Consider the following 6,401-nt stretch of genomic DNA (forward strand, 5'->3'; position numbering starts at 1 on the left):
AATTCAAAACCCAGGATAGGCCTTGAATTCAAAAATCAAGACCTATTCCGGGTTTATAATTCAATGTCATTTCAAGAGCTCACTAGACTTGCACCCAGTCTCGCTCGATAGTTTTATCCGTTTCTTGGGGTTCCTGTGTTATGTTTAAATTTGTCGGTTTCAAAGTGCTCTCCGAGAAACATTGCACGAAGGAGAGAAGAGAACGTGCTGTGTTTTCTCTTAGAGAGCTCGTAAACACAAACACAACTTTAAACACCGTAAATCTACAAATCTCGTTTTGCAAATCTAGATGAAATACTAAGAAAATCGTAGTGGAAACTTTGTTTCGAAAATAAAACAGTACCTCGGTGAGGAATATCCAAGTTAACGGCTCTGGTCTTCATCGTGCTCACCATAAGTCCGGCATCATGTCTCCAACTGACAATATTGCGTGACTGTCCACAGGGAACCCAGTTCTTGAGTTTGAGACTCAACTACGACGGTAGCCAAGTAAGTTAATTGTTTTCATGTACTAGTAGACGAGCATTCTGACAGTAAATCAGCAATTAATTTGATGTAAGGTGCCTTTCGTCTTTCTGGAAGGTTTTCAACATCGAGATCGAAATTAATACAAATCAAGCGCAGCATAGCAAAATTTTTTGATTCTATTTTTTGCATACATTTCGCAAATATTATAAGTATCATACGTTATTGGGTGAATAAGCTGTAAATATCCTTAACCGCGTGGTCATCCTCTACTTGATTCCTAACCTTTGCAGCCTTTCTTGAAAAATACGACTGAATTTGTTGAGATGTAAGGAATTTGTCGATGGTAAATCTGAATTATCTATCAAAGCAACTTGCACTCCATTAATGCCACCGGAGGATAACATCGCGTCTCTAAATTCAGCTGCTGTGGTGACATCATTACCTTCGTTGATGTAGCGGCGGACATGAGCTTTAATTGTGGCGGCTTTCCTATCACAAGCCCCCTTACCACCTTGTGGGTCACTGAAATCTACTTTCTTTACTGTTATTCCTGTTTCTGTTTTTATCAAACGACAGGCGGATAGCATGGCCACACTGTGGTAACATCCTGTGTTGTCTTGCCGTAGATGTGCAGTCAAAATTTCTGGGTGTTCTTTTTTCAGAATTTTTAGAGTGTGGCTCAAGATGGCAACAACAATTTCGCTTTCTTAATTGCATTTTTGTATTACGTGAACAAACACTTGGTGCTGCAACTTACCAGCCACTCTACGTGCAACCACACTAATATGCCAGGATAACCCCCTTTTTCCAAACCAATCTTTTTGTGTTTCTCTGTACCTTTGGGGAATAAACTTCATAGCCAATCTTGTGTGATCAGAACCGAGGTGGAATCAAGTTCGTTCAATCGACATATTCGTGCTTTGTATTGTTGAATAGACCTCAATTGATGGGATTTCCATGACTCCATTGCTTGAGCAGCTTGCTGATACAAAAACAAAATACTGTCGCGTTCCTCATCATTCATGTTTGCAGCAAGTAATTCATTTTTAATTTCTTTTAGAACTGATTTGAACTGCTCACACGATGGACAGCTCTGGTTGTGTGTGTGATCGCATTCGTTACGTAAAAGTTTGTCTTTGGAATCACTGAGTGCGTACGTACTACAATGATCAGCAACATCTGAAGACTCTGCAATGTGCACCTATATTATTAAAAGATGAAAATATTCATGTATATGTGTAAGGGCAGTGGAAGCGATTTAGTGTATTGAGGTCTCTCTAAAGATACATATGTATAAGATTACCTTGTAGTCTGTCAGCAGCAGTAAGGGGGACTCGCGATCGATGTCGTATATTCACGGGTTTTACCCGCGTTATTCCGAAGGCGCCGGCAGCGGGAAATACCCGCGCGACAAGTCCCTTACTGCTGCTGTGTTGGGTACCGTAAACGGAGGTTAAGATGTTCCTTACATATAGATGGACACCATCACGAGCATTCGTAACAAAACTGTGCGCCGACTGCGAACTCAGGTGTTGGATCGCCTGGATGCGGACTTTGCCTTCACAACATTTATGGAGGGAGATACAGACGAGACGATGACAGAAGAAAGGGCTGAAAGAATAATTAACGTAATACCCGAAGGTAACTACCGGTTGGAGCTAACGTTCATAAAGTATTTAGACGGCGAGTGGATGATAGAAAAGGGGCGCAATCCTATCAGGGCGTCTGGTAAGAAGGACCTGTTCGTCTTAAACGAAAACACACGCCCGGGAGCATTGGTAGGAATAGACATGCTGTTCTACGAGGTTGCTTACCCGGTTACCGTAGTCATTTACGGTGCGTACGAGATAAAGGCGCCAGACGTTAAGAAGTTGAAACCGATGCGACATCCAGGTAACTGCGTAGGGAAGTTAGTAAGAGAGTTCTTTGAAGACTCCTCTCGGGGCGGTAAACTGACTTTAAAGAGAAGAGAAGCCATCAGGAAATGGGAAAAAGATACTAATAGGACCGGAGGGTCGATAGACAACATCAAGAAGTTAGAAACGGCGCTGGAGAGGCGCATACACGTGAAAGATATCACCGACGGCTTTATTTACTCCGGAACACGCAAATATGGGGGCCGCGGTGCGCCTATAGTCATCTACCAGCATAACGCACATGCGTGGAGGGAGTTGAGGTTCCCAAAGAAGAAGGAGACGCGCGTTTACAAGGAGTCGCCGCTTGCAGAACTAATGCACGAGAATTCTATTTGGTTAATGGATGCGGAGGGAAGTCAATTTATGACGCAAGACGGCACTTTGTATCGTCCTGAAGTGGAACAGCTGCGCATTCGAAGCGCCTGTGAGACTTTAGGAGAAGACTTCTCCGACGAAGTGCTTAGCAGTCGCAGTTTGGACTTCTTAGCGGCCAAAAAGAGAAATGGGTGGAAATCCACGCCGGAGGAGTTCAAAGACATAGCTAAAGCTTGCGTGGAGCACGGTCACGGTGGTCTGTGGAATATGGAGTACGACGAAGACGAATACGTGTCGCTGGATATGAAACATTGTTACCCCGCAAGCTTCAAAGGTCTAGGAGATTGTAAGGAATATTACGACCGTTACGGACATCCAGATTCGCAGTTCTTTCGTGTCGCGTTGGATGGTCACTACGACGCCCCAGCAACGGGATTCGTAAGGTTAACCAGCTGGAAATTTACGAAAAACTTACATCCAATAATCTATGCGTGGTACGGAAAGCACCTGCAGGAGAAAGAATGGATACCCATACCCCTATTGAAGTTCTTTGAAGAGCGCAAACTTTTAAAATACACAGCGCATGAAGCCATACTTTGTCACAGCGCCTTTACGCAATGGCTCCCAGAGCACAACCCCACAGCGCGGGTGGTCATAGGTAAATTCACGCAGGGCGCAAAAGAAGGCGAAAAACATATGCAGCGGCGCCTAATAACGGACGAAGGCGAACTAAGCTTCCTTATAAAGCGCGCACATGATGAAGGAACAATGGTATCCGTAGAGAAATGGGACTACGTCGTAGATGATAAACTACACAAATGGAACGCTTTGTGTTACTACCAAGATCACAGACCGCAGTATTATCATCTGCAGTGCCAGCATGTTAGCCTATGCGCACATTAACCTTCTTGCGATGCTGCTACGGTTCGACAAAGAGGACATACCACGTGTAGCCACGGATTCCCTGTACGTAAAGCCTGAAGTGTTAGAAAAGATGCAGGAGTTCTACACCGAAGACGAGTTAGCGGAAAGTGGTCAATGGCGCGTTAAAGACGAAGAGATAAAAGCCTGGAGAGAACGTGTGGAATATCATGGTGGACACACAAAAGGCGCCATTACCCCCACAGAAGAGCCATTACCGTTAGTTACGGACCCCATTTCCTACCAACGCTTCTCTTACCTTTACGGAACGGGTGGTAGTGGTAAGACCACCAGGGTTTTGGAACTCTTTCCAAAAATAAAGGTGTTAACTCCTACGCATCGTTTGGAAAGGGAATTGACGGAGATGGGTTATGACGCGCAAACCTACCACAGCTTCTTTCGCTGGAATGGCCAAAAGTGGGTACCGGAGGCAGTACACGACATACCTCCGGTAATACTTTGGGACGAGATTTGCACCGTTCCCTTGGAAATACTGCAGGAGTTCGTAGACTTCCTAAAAGGGAAATGCCAGGTGATATTTGCTGGGGATCCATGCCAACCTCCTCCAATAGCCGGAGAAATGCCCCACGAATGGTTAAAAGGAATGGTAGACCATGCAGAGGAAATTAACGCCGACTACCGCAGCAAAGACCAAGTACGTAAATTAAAGGCGGAATTAAGGGGCCTTAGCGACGCGGAACAAAACAAGATACTACGTAAGCACATACGAGCGAAGAAATACGAGGACTTTCTATACGCATGGCACCCTAAGGATCTGGTGCTAAGCAGCAAGCGCGCAGCACAGTCTCGCATACAAAAGGATTTGCTAAATATACACCGAGAGCGCTTTCCTAGTCATTTGGTGCCTGTTTGCTACAAACCCCACGACACCCGCATGCACAAAAGAGACGTCTGGGTGCCGGGTACCGACATCCAACTTCAGAACGCTGTAACGCACGATAAAGCCTGGGTGCCCATAGAAAAGGTGGAAAAAATTACCTCCCATCCAGATTGGCGCTTGGGCTATTGTATGACAGTCCACAGCGCGCAAGGGCTTACCATAAAAGAAACCTTATGGATCATAGACCAGCGACTGTGTTGGAGCAACCTTATCTACACCGCCGTAAGCCGCGTGGAGTACGCCAAACAGTTGAAAAGAGCCTGGGGGCCACAATTGCGCTACGATAAGACGCCAGAAGACATAGCAAAGGAGAATATCGCCAAGAAACTCCTTCGCTACAAGCGGCACGACGAAGAAAAGAGTACAGATCCCCGCTATGCGGGGGTCAAATTCGACCTATGCGTGGACGACGTCTATAAGAAAGGGACACGGTGTGCCAAATGTAACATACTGCTACTATGGAGGTTTGACCCAAATGACGATCAGCAGTTCTCCGTGGTTCGTATCAACAACAAACGCGGGCATTGCAGAGGCAACGTAAGACTGACATGCCTAGAGTGTAATCGGGCGCGTGGAGCAGCACTACTCTGAGTCTTTGGGGACTATGAGCAGCTCTTCCTTGACGAATCCGCGACTTGGGCCATCTAGGTAATACAACACGGGCTGCCCTTCCTTGGTGACGGACTTCGATATCTCATACGTTTCCAGGGACCAGTTGGGATCCGTGGCTCTCTTACTGCCACCTTCGAGTTCCCCCGGCTGGTAGAGGTATCTGACCACTATGTCGCGGGGTAGCTTTTTTTCCTTCAGTCCGACCGCCCTTGAACTTCTGACGTAGGACTTGTGTTCCACGTGTTTCTTCTTCACAGCATCCTTGGGTTTTATTCCCGTAGCCCTGGCCGCCTCGTTGTTCAAAGCCGCGACGACCTGGGGGAGCCGCTGAGTCCATTCCCTGTTGCGTTTGGAGGGATCTTCCAGCTCTTTCCAATACTGGTATCCAAAGAGACGCTCGGCCAAGGTCTTATTGAATTTTTCGACAATGCTCTGACCCCTGTGGTACTCAGCTTCGGCTCTCCTAATTTTAGTGTCGTGGTCTTTCAGGGTCTTAGTAACCACGCCCATGAACTCTGTCCCCGCATCCACTTGCAGCAGCTTAGGCCATTTCAAGACGCGCTTATAAATCCTACCTAGGGCTTCTGCGACTTCCCCAGAATCCTTGCTGGTTATGGGTTCGGCGTCCTTATATCTGCTTGCGATATCAACTACGGTCAAAGCGTACCTATAGGTCTTTTTTCTCACCTTATCGTGCGGTAAGAAAAGCAAATCCGCCTGATGAACCTTGTTGGGGGTATTTACGGTGAAGCTGGGCCTGGGAATGTACTTAGGCACGGGAAGATAAACCTGCCAGAGGGTTTGTTTTCTTAGCCAGTTCTTAGCCGTTTCATCTGATACCCTGGCCGCGGTCGCGAGTTTCTTGATGGCCGACGCTCCTTTCCAACAGCCTTCAGGCCCATAGTAAATACTTTTGAGTTTGTCCTCTACGCGGCCCATTATATGAATTCCAAAACAAGATTGATCTTACGTCCGTTAAAATCCACCGTCTTTCCGTCCACTTTGATGGTGATGTTTATGCTTTCTACCAAATTAGACAAGTCATAGCTTAAATAAATGGGAGTGTATTCTACCAGATCGAATTGATTACCTTTGGGCAGAAACTTGGACATAAGAGAAGACTTTTCTCCATTGTTGTAACTATGGACTAAATCGCAATAGACTTCGTAAGAGGATGCGACTTGCCATTTCACAGGTATGGCTGTGTTGGTAATCGTCTTGCCTGAGGCACATAATAAAGATCCCAATGGGTCAGACTTTCCAAAAGT

The sequence above is a fragment of the Actinia tenebrosa genome, unplaced genomic scaffold (assembly GCF_029948245.1).
Source record: "Actinia tenebrosa isolate PJP-AT-01 unplaced genomic scaffold, QUT_ActTen_1.0 PGA_scaffold11__36_contigs__length_13525064, whole genome shotgun sequence".
Lineage (NCBI taxonomy): Eukaryota > Metazoa > Cnidaria > Anthozoa > Actiniaria > Actiniidae > Actinia > Actinia tenebrosa.